This window comes from Callithrix jacchus, chromosome 1 (genome assembly GCF_049354715.1).
Source record: "Callithrix jacchus isolate 240 chromosome 1, calJac240_pri, whole genome shotgun sequence".
NCBI classification, from domain to species: Eukaryota; Metazoa; Chordata; class Mammalia; order Primates; family Cebidae; genus Callithrix; species Callithrix jacchus.
In genome coordinates, this window is record NC_133502.1 from 191,436,754 (window position 1) to 191,453,184 (window position 16,431).

The 16,431-nt window shown below is 47.3% G+C and overlaps 1 long non-coding RNA gene across 2 annotated transcripts in view; it reads right to left on the minus strand.

Moving 5' to 3' along the window:
* The window catches only part of LOC108590263 (uncharacterized), a 96,022-nt gene extending 83,521 nt beyond the window's left edge, over nt 1-12,501 (minus strand). For both annotated transcript variants that reach the window (XR_008474115.2, XR_004743391.3), the window contains exons 1-2: nt 11,410-12,501; nt 8,307-8,419 (exon numbers count right to left, since the gene is read on the minus strand). This is a non-coding gene — a long non-coding RNA (uncharacterized LOC108590263). The remainder of the gene's footprint in view (nt 1-8,306; nt 8,420-11,409) is intronic.
* Nucleotides 12,502-16,431: the final 3,930 nt, after the last annotated feature.

A 16,431-nucleotide genomic window follows, 5' to 3' on the forward strand; every position in this document is an offset into this window, starting at 1 on the left:
TTTCTCTAACAGCACTGCAGACAATGAAGCCCAAACTGAGATTTTTATATGCTGGCTTTGGTTGAAGACCTTCGCTTCTTTTGCTCTAATGTTTGCATCTTTTTGTCTCCTTCTTCTGCACCCTCATCTTCCTTCTCCTTTAGTTTTCTCACCCTTTCCTTTCCCCATCCTTAACTGGCCGTCTATGACATGGAAAGGGCTCCGTTCAGGTGAGGCGATGGTGGCCCCTGGCCCTGAGGCTTCTGGTGATGGAGGGACCAGGGGTCACCATGAAGCCTTTCACTGTTGCATCTTGAAAACTGACCCAATCACAGCCAACCAGGTCAACAAGAGACGTCAGAATTTGCCAAGGTCAGAGTGATAAAAACGTTTTTTTCAAAATGAGTAATTCACCTATTATACTAAATACGGGCCTCCAGATGTCACAGTACCACAGTACAACAATTGAGTCTTTTTTTTTTTGAAACGAAGTTTTGCTCTTCTTTCCCAGACTGGAATGCAATGTTGTGATCTCGGCTCACTGCAACCTCTGCCTCCTAGGTTTAAGTGATTCTCCTGCCTCAGCCTCCTGAGTAGCTGGGACTACAGGCACATGCCACCTTGCCCGGCTAATTTTGTATTTATGGTAGAGATGGGGTTTCTCCATGTTGGTCAGGTTGGTCTAGAACTCAGGTGATCCACTCACCTCGGACCCCCAAAGTGCTGGGATTATAGGGATGAGCCACCGCACCTGGCAAGTCTTTGTTTTTAAACATGCCGTTGGTATGACCATCTTTTTTTTTTTTTTTTTAATGCAACAGTAGGGATCTTTTTTTATGTATACTTGCTTCAGGAATTGCCCCTAAAGCCCTTAAGTGAGGGCCACAGGGAGGTTTCCCTCTTTTAGGAAACCTAGTATCATATAAATTAAGATGTCTAGCCATGCCAAGGTAAACCATTAGGGATTCCTGATTTTACAAATGTGTTAAAGGTATGGGCTTGGGAAGAAAATACTTTCCCAGCTGGGCAAGGTGGCTCATACCTATAATCCCAGCGCTTTGGGAAGCCGAGGCAGGTGGATCACCTGAGGTCAGGAGTTTGAGACGAGCCTGGCCATCATGGTGAAACTCTTCTCTCTACTAAAAATACAAAATTAGCCAGGCATGGTGGCATGCGTGCCCATAATCCTAGGTATTTGGGAGGCTGAGGCTGGAGAGTAGCTTAAGTCTGGAAGGCAGAGGCTGCAGGGTTGCAGTGAACTGAGATCACGCCACTGAACTCCAGCCTGGGTGACAGAGACTCTGCCTCAAAAAAAAAAAAAAAAAATACTTTCCATTCTTTTTCCTACTTGTGTGAAAGAGACTGTGAAAGTGAAAGGAAAAGATGGTCCAACCTCAAGATGAGCAGGCCCTGTAGATAAAGCAGACAGTTCAGCTACTAATGCAGTGTGGATGGAGAGCTCTGGAGAGCTAATAGTAAACGCTAGTAGTAAATGCACACTTTCTGAAATTGCTAGGTTCTGAATGAGGAACAATTGTGAGTGAAGAAGCCAGTGTGCCATTCTGAGCTGAGTGATTTTTTTCTTCTGAGATGGAGTTTCGCTCTTGTTGCCCAGGCTGGAGTGCAATGGCGCAATTTCGGCTCACTGCAACCTCCACCTCCTGGATTCAAGTAATTCTCCTGCTTCAGCCTCCCAAGTAGCTGGGATTACAGGCACCCGCCACCATGCCTGGCAAAGTTTTTGTATTTTTAGTAGAGACAGGGGTTTCTCCATGTTGGTCAGGCTCAGGTGATTCACCTGCCTCAGCCTCCCAAAGTACTGGGATTACAGGCATGAACCACTGGGCCCGGCTGCTAAGTGATTTGTAAGCTAAGACATACTCTTAAATTCCTTCAAAGCAAGGGAAGCAATGACTGTTTTAAGAACAAAAATGTCTTTGAAATTTGGAATACAGGAGACAGAGGGGGTTCCTTAAACCTAGTAATTATTTTCCCTTCTGATCCATCTCAACCACAAACCAAGCAAACATGCACATGCTTGTCAAAAACAAGTCAATAATTTTGAAAATCAATTAAATTATTCATAACCTTTGAAATTTCAAAGGAAAGTCTAGAGGAAGAGAGTCCATTAGAAGTCACCGGGATTGAAGTGCTCAGTAGTTAAAATCAGATTCTTTGTCTCCACTTTGCTAACGGCTGGACTTTTGACTTTTCTGATGACTAATCCTGGCTATCAAGTGAGATTCGACTGGGCCTGGTTTGTTCATATTCTTCTGAGTGACATTTTCCCCATTCTAACAGCCTAAAAGCATAATGAGGTAAATGAATCACAGTAATAATGTTTTTTTTTTTTTTTTTAAAAAAACCTAGGCAGGAACAAAACTGGCTCATTACCATGAAGTACTAGCATTGTGAAGGGGAAAGGAAATCACAGAGGAACAGGAGAGAATACAGAAACCAGGCTGGGTGTGGTGGCTCACGCCTATAATCCCAGCACTTTGGGAGGCCAAGGCGGGTGGATCATGAGGTCAAGAGATCAAGACCATCCTGGTCAACAAGGTGAAACGCCGTCTCTACTAAAAAAATACAAAAATTAGCTGGGCATGGTGGTGCGTGCCTATAGTCCCAGCTACTCGGGAGGCTGAGGCAGGAGAATTGCTTGAACCCAGAAGGCGGAGGTTGCAGTGAACTGAGATCGTGCCATTGCACTCCAGTCTGGGTAACAACAGTGAAACTCCATCTCAAAAAAAGAGAGAGAGAATACAGAAACCACCACTTATGTGTATTGCTAGTAACATGCCAGACACGATTCTAAGCACTTACATGACTGTCATTTAATACCAATGCAGATTCTACAGATGAAGAAATGGAGGCACAGAGAGATTTGGTAGTTTGCTTAAGGTCACACAGCTAGGAAATGACCAAGGTGGCATTTAAATGAGACAGCCTGGCTCAAGCCTGGACTGCCTCTGCCTTTTTTTTTTTTTTTTTTTTTTGAGTGAGGGTCTTACTCTGTCACCTAGGTGATCATGGCTCACTGTAAGACTTGACCTCCCAGGCTCAGGCAATTCTCCCACTTCAGCCTCCCACGTAGGTGGGAGCACCAGAGGAGTGCCACCATGCCTGGCTAATTTTTTTTTTCTAGATGGGGTTTTGCTGTTGCCCAGTCTGGTCTCAAACTCCTGGGCTCAAGTGATCTGTCTACCTTGACATCCCAAATTGCTAGGATTACAGGCATGAGCCACTGTGTGCAGCCTGCCTCTGTCCTTCCAAAAGAAAGGAAATGGCTGGGCACAGTGGCTCACGCCTGTCATCCTAGCACTTTGGGAGGCTGAGGTGGGCAGATCACAAGGTCAGAGAAGTTTATGACCAGCCTGACCAACATGGTGAAACCCTGTATCTACTAAAAATACAAAAATAAGCTGGGCGTGGTGGCACACACCTGTAATTCCACCCTCCTAAGTAGGGTGAGGCAGGAGAATTGCTTGAACCCGGGAAGCAGAGGTTGCAATGAGCCAAGATCACAACCATTGCACTCCAGCCTGGGTGACAGAGCAAGACAAAAAAAAAAAAAAAAAAAAAATGGAAATGGCAAAGGGATGGGGAAAAAATTAAACATATTTAAAGATTTAAAGAAAATGCTGCAAATACTGCCATGCGCATGTCAATTCATGCATTAGTTTCTCAGCACTACTCTAACAACCACAGCCAAATGGCGTCGGTGGTACAGTAGTGAGCATCGTTGCCTTCCAAATAATTATAACTGTGGTGATTTTTGTTTGTTTGTTTTTGAGACAGAACTTTGCTCTTTTAATCCAGGCTGGAGTGCAGTGCTGCGATCTTGTCACCTCCTGGTTCAAGTGATGCGCCAGCCTCAGCCTCCTGAGTAGCTGGGATCACAGGCGCCCGCCACTACTCTCAGCTAATTTTTGTATTTTTAGTAGAGACAGGGTATTGCCATGTTGACCAGGCTGGTCTGCGAACTACTGACTTCAGGTGATTCATCCACCTCAGCCTCCCAAAAGTGCTGGGATTACAGGCGTGAGCCACCATGCCCAGCCCTACTTTGGGGATTTAAAAGAACAGATATTTACTCTCTCACAGTTCTGGAGGCCGGAAGTCTGCAACCAAGGTGTCCGCAGGGATATGCCTTAGAGGAGGAGCCTTCTCTGCCACTCCCAGCTTCCGGTGGTTCCAGGTGTCCCTGGGCTTGTGGCTGCATCATTCTAATCTCCATCTCCATCTTTACAGGCTTCTGCTTGGCATGGCTCTCCTCCATGTGTCTCTTATAAAGATACTTGCCACTGGATTTAGGGCCCACCTGTATAATCCAGGGTGCTCTCTTGTCAAGAACCTTAACTTAATTAGATCTAGAAAGGCACCTTTGGCACGCACGGTGGTTCACACCTGTAATCCCAGCACTTTGGAGGCCAAGGGATCACTTGAACCTAGGAGTTTGAGACCAACTTAGCTAACATTGTGAGACTCCAACTCTATTTTAGTTATTATTTCATTATTATTGTAAGGCCGGTTGCCTCGCCGGGAGCTCTGCACGCCCGTCCCTCTCTGCACCTGAAAACTACATCACCACTCCGCGCTGAACATTAAGCCCTGCACTCAGCAACTAGCTCCACCACGTGGCTTCCCCAACGCCCACTTCTGCACTCCGCACCGGAATCTGCACTCAACACTAAACTCGGCACTCGGCACTCGGCACCTAGCTCGCTGTTGGAAAACCCCGCCAAAATTTAAAAGAGGCCCCGCCAAAACCTGCCCAATAGCACATTGCCCCTTCCAGGTCCCACTCCCCCTGAGCAGCTAGCTCACCAGAAATCCGCCTACCTACCAATAGCAGCTCACCCAGTCCATGTCCTGTTTCTCCACAGCCAATCAAACGCCTTCATTCCCTACAAAACTCCATGCCCGAGAGGAGTCGTGTGACTTCTTTGGCCTTTTTCCCTGGGACCACAGAACCCCATCCGGGAGTTAAATAAATTGGCATTTAATTGTTCTTATACTGCCCTCAGTTTCCTCATTTTAAACTCAGCAATAACCCTTACAATTCTTATTATTTTTTGAGACGGAGTCTCACTCTGTTGCCCAAGCTGGAGTAGAGTGGCAAAATCTCAGCTCACTGCAAGCTTCGCCTCCCAGGTTCAGGTGATTCTCCTGCCTCAGCCTTCTGAGTAGCTGGTATTACAGGCACCTGCCACCAAGCCCAGCTAACTTTATTTTTAGTAGAGACAGGGTTTCACCATGTTGGCCAGGCTGGTCTCGAACCCCTGACCTCAGGTGATTTGCCTGCCTTGGCCTCCCAAAGTGCTGGGATTACAGGCGTGAGCCACTGCGCCGGGCCTAATATATTAATTTCTGTTTTCTCCATTGTATCAATGAGAACATTATCTTCGGGACCACTGCATCACCACCGCTTTGTCATTTGCTGTGTCAGAGGCAAGTCAAGAATTCTGCTACCACTGGGGCAGGATCCAGTCCTGGGGAGGGTGGAGTTTGCCTGCAACAAGATGTGATTTTTTTTTTTTTTGAGACGGAGTTTTGCTCTTGTTACCCAGGCTGGAGTGCAATGGCACGCTCTCAGCTCACCGCAACCTCCGCCTCCTGGGTTCACGCAATTCTCCTGCCTCAGGCTCCCGAGTAGCTGGGATTACAGGCACGCGCCACCGTGCCCAGCTAATTTTTGTATTTTTAGTAGAGACGGGGTTTCACCATGTTGACCAGGATGGTCTGGATCTCTTGACCTCGTGATCCACCCGCCTCGGCCTCCCAAAGTGCTGTGATTATAGGCGCGAGCCACCGCGCCCAGCGAAGATGTGATTTTTATAAAATTGCAGAACCTATTGTTATAGGAGGCGCTTTCATGGTTTTCCAGTTTGTCCCTTTACTTACCATAGTATTCCTTTTGTGGCCAGTCCCTTCAGGGCAGGCACTGTGTCTTCCTCTCTGTATTCTGAGCCCTGCATAGTGCCTGGCCCTTGCCTAGGTGTTCAATCAAAATGTCTGTCAAATACATGAGGGGATGAACAAGCACACCTTTTCTCTTTTCTTTTTTTTTTTTGAGATGGAGTTTCGCTCTTGTTGCCTAGGCTAGACTGCAATGGCACAATCTCGGCTCACTGCAACCTCTGCCTCCCAGGTTCAAGAGATTCTCCTGCCTCAGTCTCCCAAGTAGCTGGGATTACAGGCACCTGCTACCACACCTGGCTAATTTTTGTCTTTTTAGTAGAGACGGGGTTTCGTCATGTTGGCCAGGCTGGACTTGAACTCCTGACCTCACGATCCACCAGCCTCCGGCCCCCAAAGTGCTGGGATGACAGGCGTGAGCCACCACGCCCAGCCACAAGCACACCTTTTCTAGCGCACACAAAACTAGGTCAGGTTCTTAGAGACTGAGTCACCTGACTCACACTAATCAAAAACATACATACAAACCCACAAAGAAACTGCTCTGTCAAAGCAGGGTGTCAACGTTTTCCTTTGCATGAGGGAGGGTGGGGAAGGGGTGTTGTAAGGTGGGTCTCCAGAATGATGGAATAGGGTTGCTATTGGGAAGAGGCTGAAAACATTGTAATATTTTGTTTTATAAAATTATTTTTGTTTTTTTCTATTTTAGAGACAGGGTCTTGCTCTGTCACACAGGCTGGAGTGCAGTGGCATGATCGTGGCCCACTGCAGCCTCTCCACCTCCTGGGAGGATCAAGTGATTCTTCTACTTCAGCCTCTTGAGTAGCTGGAACTACAGGCCAGCACCACCATGCCTAGCTAACTTTTAAAATGTTTTATGGAGGTCAGGCGCAGTGGCTTATGCCTGTAATCCCAACACTTCGGAGGCCAAGGTGGGCAGATCATGAGGTCAAGAGATTGAGACCATCCTGGCCAACATGGTGAAACCCCATTTCTACTATAAATACAAAATTAGCTGGGCGTGGTGGCACGGGCCTGTAGTCCCAGCTACTTGGGAGGCTAAGGCAGGAGACTCCCTTGAACCCGGGAGGCAGAGGTTGCAGTGAGCCAAGATCACACCATTGCACTTCAGCCTGGCAACAGAGCAAGACTCTGTCTCAAAATAAAAAATAAAAAAAAAGTTTTGTGGAGATGCAGTCTCATTGTGTTGCCCAGGCTGGTCTTGAACTCCTGGCCTCAAGAAATCCTCTCGCTTTGGCCTCTGGAAGGGGTAGGATTAAAGGTGTGAGCCACCACACCTGGCCTTGTTCATAGAATTATTTTCTTTTCTTTTTTTCCCAAAATAGAGTCTCGCTCTGTCACCCAGACTAGAGTGCAGTGGCGTGACCTCGGCTCACTTTAACCTCTGCCTCCTGGGTTCAAGTGATTCTCCTGCCTCGGACTCCCAAGTAGGTAGGACTAGAGGCATGCACCAGCACACCCAGCTAATTTTTATATTTTTAGTACAGAAGGGTTTCACCATGTTGGCCAGGATGGTCTCTGTGGCATGGTAATTGCCCCATAAACTGCATACCTCAACCAAACCTCAGCTTTCCATTGAAACTGCTCTCTGTAACCCTAATGTGACAGGCAAGCAGTCCAAACCAACGCCATTTTGACCCCTGCACCACTTTAAGAAAAACTAAGGTTTGTAATAAGTAACTAAGGTCTGTAATTTTCACCCTACCTAGACAATGTGTAAACTAATGCTTATCTTGACTTCTGTGAACCACTTAAGTAACAATCAGAATGTCCAAAGTCCCCTGGCTCTCGAAATGTCCAAAGCCCCTCATCCCCACCCCCGCCCAGGTGGTGATTTATGGGCATAAAAGGTCTTGACACCCTCCTTTAGGGGCCACAAGTTAGAGAGACTCGAGTCCTCCGTGGCCGCTGGCAATAAAGACCCTGTAATTTGGCCTAGTCTTTGTCTCAGTGGTGATTTCACGCTCACTGGGTTACAACAGTCTCCATCTACAGACTTTGTGATCCGCCCCCCTCAGCCTCCCAAAGAGCTGGGATTATAGGTGTGAAACACCGTGCCCGGCCTAGAATTCTCATATAAATTCTCTCTCCGGGTCAAGCCTGAACTAGAACACTGCCCAACTTCCTTTGCACAGCAAAATGGATTTCATAGGATCAATTAAGAGTGTTTAAACAAGTATCTCTCTTATTCTGTTAGCCTGGGTTGCAGGAGTCACAGTTACTTACAAACCAAAAAGATGGGGAGAGGGCTGTGGCAGTTGTGGTCTCAGGTCTGCAGCAGCCTTTTGCAATATCCTGGCGCTTTGTGAACTTGGAATCACAGGTTCCTCTGGAGGCTGTGCCTCACCCTCCCCAAAACGTGAAAGGTGAGGGCAGAGCCTACCTACCTTTCATCTCCTCACACTTGATCCGTAGCACCTGGTTCACAGTAAGCACTCAATCGTTGTGTGCTGAATGAACGAGTAAGGCCTGTTCCTGCCTCGGGACAGGACGCACCGACCTAATGAAGGTAATATGGTAATACTCTAGTAAAGATAATATGGTAATACTCTTGTCCACCAGATTGGCAGCTCCCCTCCCTTACACAGCCCTGGGAAATTACTGCTTATTTCTTTCTTTGCTGTCCTTTCTCTAAAGTGCAAATAGACAATTCCTTCTGGACACACGGTCTATCTGCAGCCTGCCAGTATCATTGATTAGACCCTCACTTGCTTTTACCTTCTGTCTTCCCGAGACAACATGCCAGCAAAATCAAACTTTTTCTTCTTTATTATTACTTTTTCTCTCAGGATTTGTGTGTGTGTGTGTGTGTGTGTTTGTTTTTTGTTTTTTTTTTTTTTGAGACAGAGTTTCACTCTTGTTGCCCAGGCTGGAGTGCAATGGTGCCATCTTGGCTCACCACAACCTCTGCCTCCCGGGTTCAAGTGATTCTCCTGCCTCAGCCTCCTGAGTAGCTGGGATTACAGGCATACACCACCATGCACAGCTAATTTTGTAGTTTTTATAGAGACAGGGTTTCTCCATGTTGGTCAGGCTGGTCTTTTTTTTTTTTTGAGATGGAGTTTCGCTCTTGTTACCCAGGCTGGAGTGCAATGGCGCGATTTCGGCTCACCGCAACTTCCGCCTCCTGGGTTCAGGCAATTCTCCTGCCTCAGCCTCCTGAGTAGCTGGGATTACAGGCACGCGCCACCATACTCAGCTAATTTTTTTGTGTTTTTAGTAGAGACGGGGTTTCACAATGTTGACCAGGATGGTCTCGATCTCTTGACCTCGTGATCCACCTGCCTTGGCCTCCCAAAGTGCTGGGATTATAGGCATGAGCCACCGCACCTGGCCTATTATTACTTTTTTTAACCCACCCTTATGCATTGACCCTTTATTCTTTCTCTCTTTTTTTCTTTTTCCTTTGAGACCAGGTCTTTTTGCCACCCAGACTGGAGTGATCTCCACTCACTGTAGCCTCAGTTTCCTGGGCTTGAGTGATTCTCCCACCTCAGCCTCTGAAGTAGCCAGGACTACAAGTGCTGAGTACCATGTCTGGCTAACTTTTGTATTTTTTTGTAGAGATGGGGTTTAACCATGTTGGCCAGGCTGTTCTTGAACTCCTGACCTCAGGTGATTCACCCACCTTGGCCTCCCAAAGTGCTGGGATTACAGGTGTGAGCCACCGTGTCTGGCCTCTTTATTTTATCTACTTATTTTCCTAATCTTAAGGATCTGTGAAACAAAGTCCTACTCTGATTTAGAAGATATCAGGTCCTACCAGGCACTGTAACTCACACCTGTAATCCCAGCTCTTTGGGAGACCAAAATGGGTGGATCACTCGAGATCAGGAGTTTGAGACCAGCCTGGCCAACATGGAGAAACCCCAACTCTACTAAAAATACAAAAATTAGCCAGGCATGGTGGCAGGTGCCTGTAATCCCAGCTACACAGGAGGCTGAGGCAGGAGAATCACTTGAACCCAGGAGACAGACGTTGCAGTAAGCCTAGACTGCACCACTGTACTCCAGGCCTAGGTGACAGAGTGAGACCCTGTCTTGAAAATAAAAATTAGGCTGACACTAAAATTAGGTGCCCATGCCTGTAATCCCAGCACTTTGGGAGGCTGAGGTGGGCAGATCACGAGGTCAAGAGATGGAGACCATCCTGGCCAACATGGTGAAACCCTGTCTCTACTAAAAATACAAAAATTAGCTGTGCGTGGTGGCGTGCGCCTGTAGTCCCAGCTACTCGGGAGGCTGAGGCAGGAGAATTGCTTGAACCTGGGAGGCAGAAGTTGCAGTGAGCCAAGATCCCACCACTGCACTCCAGCCTGGTGCCTGGCAACAGAGACTCTGTCTCAAAAAAAGAAAAAAAGAAAGAGAAAAAGAAAAGAAAAATTTAAAAATCTAAAAAAAATAAAAAATAAAAAAATCTTGTGAGTTTTATATCTAATGCTATAGAACAGCAAAAGACACACTTGGGGCAGTGGGGGAAGGGGGACCAGCTTTCAGTTATTTCAGCAATGTCCCTAGGTATTTTGAACTGCAGTGAAGAAGAAAGAAATCAACCAAGTCAGTGCTATCCCTGCCACACCATTGGCCGCACAAGGTTACAGTTTCTATAGCTACAAGCCTGTCTCTTAGGGAACACAACACACCACAGAGCAGCCTCCCTAAAAAGGACATTTAGTCATAGGAGATGGAGATCTCTGCTGAAATAGAGATGTTTTCTCTTGGAACTTACAATTAATAAAGTGACAGTAGTGCGAACGTGACAGAACAGGATACAATAAAAGAATAAGTCTGCTTCCCTTGGATGAAAATAAACAGGCTGGACTGTGATGAGAGCCAATGGAAAACATGAAGCCTGACCCTGCAATTATCTGTTCATTGTGATACAACGTCAGCTATTGGGAGGCAGGGGGGGAAGGGGGACCCAGAATGAGTGTGGAGATGCACTGGAGGATTACAAAACAAAATCCCTTACAGATCAGGACTCAGAGCAACAGATTTTTTTTTTTTTGAGATGGAATTTTGCTCTCGTTGCCCAGGCTGGAGTGCAGTGGCGCAATCTTGGTTCATTGCAAACTCTGCCTCCTGGGTTCATGTGATTCTCCTGCCTCAGCCTCCCGAATAGCTGTGATTACAGGCGCCCACCACCATTCCCAGCTAATTTATGTATTTTTTTTTCCATCATGTTGGCCAGGCTGGTCTCGAACTCCTGACTTCAGATGATCTGCCCATCTCAGACTCCCAAAGTGCTGGGATTACAGATGTGGGCCACTGCCCTGGCCAAAGCAACAGATTTTTGTCACACAATCGAATTATAAGAATGCCGTCACCATACTGAAGAAGGGAATTAAATGATAGCAATAATAATAATAACAAAACCCTATAATTTTTAATTGCTATATAGTAATGTAAATTTTGCTGTGTTATGTGCTGTTTAATATAAAACCTAACCCCAGCTCTGCTTAAAATTAACTAACTCTGTGTAAAACCTACCTTATCTATTGTCCCCACATTCTCAGCAAAGTTCCCAGGCATCTCAAGACTCCTGTTTTTCTTGTTGACCAGCTGCAAGGTCACAGGGCAAGATAACACACAAAGAATGTTCAATGCCTTCCTCAAAATGTTATTTTTCAAATGTAACGTACCTCACAAGATGTGTTAACCAATTAACTGTTCTTTGTTCTGGCTTCTGTAAACCTGTTAGCTGCTACTACATCCTGGATGTATAAAAAGTACCCCTTTTCCTTCTCGGGGCTCAGCTTTGAGTTGCTAATCGGCTGAGCTGGTGGCCACCTTAATAAAATCCTCCTCTTTCACCCATTGGTCTCTTCAGTCTCCTGGATATTCTGTAACAAAACCATAATAGCGTCTCATTTCTCCTGCACTTTCTTGCATATTATTGAATTTATTTATCTTTAAATTTTTTAAAAAAGTTAATCGAATCCTCTAACATCCTTCTGAGGTTGTTATGTAAAACACCCACTGTATACGAGAGAAAACTAGGCTGGATGTGTTGGTCCATGCCTGTAATCGCAGCACTTTGGGAGGCTGAGTCAGGAGGCTCACTTGAGCCCAGGAGTTCAAGACCAGCTTGGGCAACAAATTGAGACCCTGCCTCTACAAAAAATAAAAAAGTTAGCCCGGTGTAACTGCAGTCTGAGCTAGTCAGGAGGCAGAGGTGGGAGGATCACTTGAGCCCAAGAGTTTAAGGTGCAGTGAGCTGTGATTGCACCACTGCACTCCAGCCCACGTGACAGAGCAGGACCCTGTCTCAAAAAACAAATAAAAACAGCAACAAAGGGCCAGGCACAGTGGCTCATGCCTGTAATCCCTGCACGTTGGGAGGCCAGATCACCTGAGGTCAGGAGTTCGAGACCAGCCTGGCCAACACGATGAAACCCCATCTCTACTAAAAAAAACAAAAATTATGCTGGGCGCGGTGGCTCAAGCCTGTAATCCCAGCACTTTGGGAGGCCGAGGCGGGTGGATCACGAGGTCAAGAGATCGAGACCATCCTGGTCAACATGGTGAAACCCCGTCTCTACTAAAGATACAAAAAATTAGCTGGGCATGGTGGCGCGTGGCTGTAATCCCAGCTACTCAGGAGGCTGAGGCAGGAGAATTGCCTGAACCCAGGAGGTGGAGGTTGCGGTGAGCCGAGATCGCGCCATTGCACTCCAGCCTGGGTAACAAAAGCGAAACTCCGTCTCCAGAAAAAAAAAAAAAGAAACAAAAAAAGGAGCCGGACATGGTTGTGCACATTTGTGGTCCCAGCTACTCAGGAGGCTGAGGCAGGAGGCTCACTTGTACCTGGGAGGTCAAGGCTGCAGTGAGTTGTGATCAGGTCATTGCACTCCATCCTGACCAACAGTGAGACACTCTCTAAATAGTAACAATGATAATGATAATAATGAATCCCAGCATGGGTAAGACACTGTTGCAAAAAATAAAAATGTGCCCACACCCACCCTACTAATAGAGGCAGATTCAACCCCAGGCAGACCACTCCCTTCTTTCACAAGCACCGCAGGGTTCTTCATCTCCAGCCAGAAAGCCAGCCACAAGCCATGCCTTCCCTTCCTCTCCGAGCCTGTGTGCTCAACCTTAGGAGGAAAGGGACCTGCAGGGGTGCTGGTGCTGGATTGAACTTAGCACAGAAAGTCAACACCAGAACAAAAGTATGCCAAATTGCAGGGTTTATTGCCGGTGACCACGGAGGACTCACGTCTCTCCAACCCATGGCCGAGAAATAAGAGTGACAAGACCTTTTTATACCCGAAAAACCACCTTGGGAGTGGGGGTGAGGAGCGGAGATGGGAATGAAAGCTGTCAATCACCTCCTAGGCTGAGACGAGGGTGAGGGGGGGCTCCAGACATTCCAAGGGCCAGGGGACTTTTGTCATTCCAATTGCCACCTAAGTGGTTTACAGAGGTCAAGGTAAACATTAGTTTATACATTATTTGGGCAGGTGTGGGGTCCACAGATTTTTCAGTTGCTTGGCGCCAGGATGTAATTATCTGGGGGTGCTTACTTTGGTAAACAAAGGCCAGCAATTCTGGCAGTTACAGATAAGAGAAAGTATGCAGCTTTTCCTCTCTTTGCATTGCAAGGTAATCTTAGTAGTTTACAGAAGGCATGGCTAGCAGTCATTGTGAGGAGAATGGAAACAGTTTTCCCATTTTAAAATGACATTGCACTGGTTCTAATTCTAAGCCAGCTATATCACACTGGTAGGGAGAGAAAAGGGGCGCACTGGGCTCAGGAGCAGAAGGGGTGCTCCAGGGTCAGGAGAGCCCAGGGTAGCGTGGGCCAGGCTGTGCTTCCGGGGCAGGGTCACAGATGAGCAAACTAAGTCCAGGGCAGGTCACACATGAGGGCTCTTCTGTCCCCCACTTCTTCCTCCATGCCCTGGCCCTCTGAAGCTCTCCCTACAGCCAGGACAGGTCAGGCTAGAAAATAATTTGGCCTCAAAGGCTGCTGCGGCTTTGGGGGCCAGGCAAATTTGAATTCCAACCTCTGCTTGTCTTTTTCTTTTCTTTCTTACCTTTTTTTTTTTTTTTTTTTTTGAGACAGAGTTTTGCTCTTGTTGCCCAGGCTGGAGTGCAATGGCGTGATCTCGGCTCACCGCAACTTCTGCCTCCTGGGTTCAGGCAATTCTCCTGCCTCAGCCTCCCGAGTAGCTGGGACTACAGGTGCGCGCCACCATGCCCAGCTAATTTTTTATATCTTTAGTAGAGATGGGGTTTCACCATTTTGACCAGGATGGTTTCAATCTCTTGACCTGGTGATCCACCCGCCTCAGCCTCCCAAAGTGCTGGGATTACAGGCTTGAGCCACCACGCCCGGCTGACCTGGCTAATTTTTTTATTTTTGTAAAGACAGAGTTTCTCCATGCTAGTCAGGCTGGTCTGGAACTCCCAACCTCAGGAGATTCTCCTGCCTTGGCCTCCCAAAGTGCTGGGATTACATGTGTTAGCCATCACACCTGGCCAACAGTCTCCATTTTTTCATCTGTAAAATGGGGATGATAGCAGTGTGATGACAACCTCAGAGGGTTGAGAGATTAAACAAGCTGTAAGGAGGCAGTGTCCCCAGGCATCGTCAGGAAGAGCTTGTGGGTCTGGGCACAGCTCGAGTGATGGCTACCATAAGAAAGCCATTCCTGGCCGGGCACGGTAGCTCATGTCTGTAATCCCAGCACTTTGGGGGGCTGAGGTGGGCAGATCACCCAAAGTCAGGAGTTCAATACCAGTCTGGCCAACATGGTGAAACCCCGTTTCTACTAAAAATACCAAAAATTAGCTGGGTGTAGTGGCAGGTGCCTGTAGTCCCAGCTACTTGGGAGGCTGAGATAAGAAAATTGCTTGAACCCAGGAGGTGGAGATTGCAGTGAGCCGAGATGATGCTATTGCACTCCAGCCTGGGCAACGAAAGCGAAACTCCATCGAGGAGAGGAGGGAAGGAGGGCAGGAGAGAGAAAAAGGAAGAAAGGAAGGAAGGAAGGCAAGAAAGCCAGCCAGCCATTCCTGGCCAGGCATAGTGGCTCACATCTTTTTTTTTTTTTTTTTTGAGACAGAGTTTCACTCTTGTTACCCAGGCTGGAGTGCAATGGCGCAATCTCGGCTCACCACAACCTTCGCTTCCTGGGTTCAAGCAATTCTCCCACCTCAGCCTCCTGAGTAGCTGGGATTACGGGCGAGCGCCACCATGCCCAGCTAATTTTTTGTATTTTTAGTAGAGACAGGGTTTCACCATGTTGAGCAGGATGGTTTCGATCTCTTGACCTCGTGATCCACCCACCTCAGCCTCCCAAAGTGCTGGGATTACAGGCTTGAGCCACCGCGCCCAGCCTAGTGGCTCACATCTTTAATTCCAGCACTTTGGGAGGCCAAGGCAGGTGGATCACCTGAGGTCAGGAGTTCAAGACCAGCCTGACCAACATGGTAAAACCCCGTCTCTACTAAAATACAGAAAATTAGCCTGGCATGGTGGTGTGCATCTGTAATCCCAGCTACTCAGCAGGCTGAGGCAGGAGGATTGCTTGAACCTGGGAGGCAGAGGTTGCAGTGAGCTGAGGTTGTGCCCCTGCACACTCCAGCCTGGGTAACAGAGCAAGATTCCATCTCCAAAAAAAAAAAAAAAAAAAAAAGAAAGAAAAAGAAGGCCAGGCACGGTGGCTCACGCCTGTAATCCCAACACTTTGGGAGGCTGAGGCGGGTGGATCACAAGGTCTAGAGATCATCCCGGTCAACATGGTAAAACCCCGTCTCTACTAAAAATACAAAAAAATTAGCTGGGCATGGTGGTGCGTGCCTGTAATCCCAGCTACTCAGGAGGCTGAGGCAGGAGAATTGCCTGAACACAGGAGGCGGAGGTTATGGTGAGCCAAGATGGCGCCATTGCAGTCCAGCCTGGGTAACAGAGCAAAACTCTGTCTCAAAAAAAAAAAGAAAGCCATTCCTGTCTCAATTCTCTTTTAATGCCTTTGCTTAAGTCCAGGGCAAGTCTTTGATGGGAGCTGGCCTGTCTTGAAAACCTCTCTATACCTTTTGAATTTTCCTTTGAACAAAGAGAGGGCAGGAGGGGCTCAGCTCTTGGATGGGCAACAGTGTAGCAGGAGCGGCCTTGAGAAACAGGGCTCTCGAACACCAAACGGGGAGGGAAGGAGTTTATTAATATTACAGCCAGGAGTTGGGCGATGATTTGTCTAAATGACCCAGTTCATTTAACAAAGAGAGGCTTTGCCTTTATATAGGCTTACATTCTAGATATTACAGGTGAAACAATCTTAGGTTTACAGCCTTAGAAATTACTGGTGAAAGGGTTTTGGGTTTACAGCTTTAGGAATCACATGTGAAAGGTTTCTGGTCTCCGGATGGAGTAGAGTGGGGCTTTGATCTTGTTTAAGTAAAAACAGTGTCTTCCGGAGGGTTTCCCCAATACCAAGCTTGCTATTTACAGGAGGGTGACTCAGGAGGCACCAGGCAGCCAGCCTTTTCTTTTATTGAAACGCA